At 33.5% G+C, this 719-nt stretch overlaps 1 long non-coding RNA gene across 1 annotated transcript; it reads left to right on the forward strand.

Annotated features, from left to right (window-relative positions):
• The first annotated feature begins 22 nt into the window (after positions 1–22).
• On the forward strand, positions 23–673 carry LOC113473388. The gene is made up of 2 exons (XR_003395370.1): positions 23–185; positions 601–673. It is a non-coding gene; the product is annotated as an uncharacterized LOC113473388 (long non-coding RNA).
• Positions 674–719: the final 46 nt, after the last annotated feature.

Consider the following 719-nt stretch of genomic DNA (forward strand, 5'->3'; position numbering starts at 1 on the left):
CTTATTCGTCAATCCGCTTTAGTGTATGACAGATCTTTCAGTTGGTTTGAACTCGTGGGTTCACACAGTCGAGCTTAAATTTTTTTCAGCAAACGTTTTTCAGTCGTGTGTATGGTCAGTTCCAAAGTTGCTGTAGCTACTTTAGGATCATAAATTTAGACGAGCTTGTGGAAGAGTGTTATCGTGTTAGTGTGCTTTAATTATTAGCTCAAGAGGTCTTCCTTTACTTTTTGGTCGATTATTATTAAAGGCTTCAGTTAGTTTCAATCCTTTACTTTTTGGCCAATTTAAGTAGAAAATTTAAGATTTTAGTTAAATTTTAATGTTAAAATTGGGTGATTTTTGATCTTTTCCGACGTAACTTTGAATAATTGTTAGGGGTTAAGGACGTTAACAACAGTCGTAAGAAGAAATCGTCTGACAAGGGCACAAGAAAGGTATCTTTTTGACACACTGGATAGGGGTAGTTTTTATCGTAGTTTGGCCGTAAGCTAAGGTATAAGATAAAGTTTACCCCTCCTATTTACATAAATTACTTTCGCAAATCCCCCATTGTACGCATCGAATACTAATTTTAATAAAGTCACCAACGAATTTCAGAGATCATAAATCAACTTGAATTTTTCAATGAACTCTTAATCAACGGATCAAATCTAACCCTAGAATAGGCAAATCAAGAAACAAATGTAAATGTATTTGTTAATATTGCTAATATTAAC

This window comes from Diaphorina citri, unplaced genomic scaffold (genome assembly GCF_000475195.1).
Source record: "Diaphorina citri unplaced genomic scaffold, Diaci psyllid genome assembly version 1.1 scaffold27806, whole genome shotgun sequence".
NCBI lineage: Eukaryota > Metazoa > Arthropoda > Insecta > Hemiptera > Psyllidae > Diaphorina > Diaphorina citri.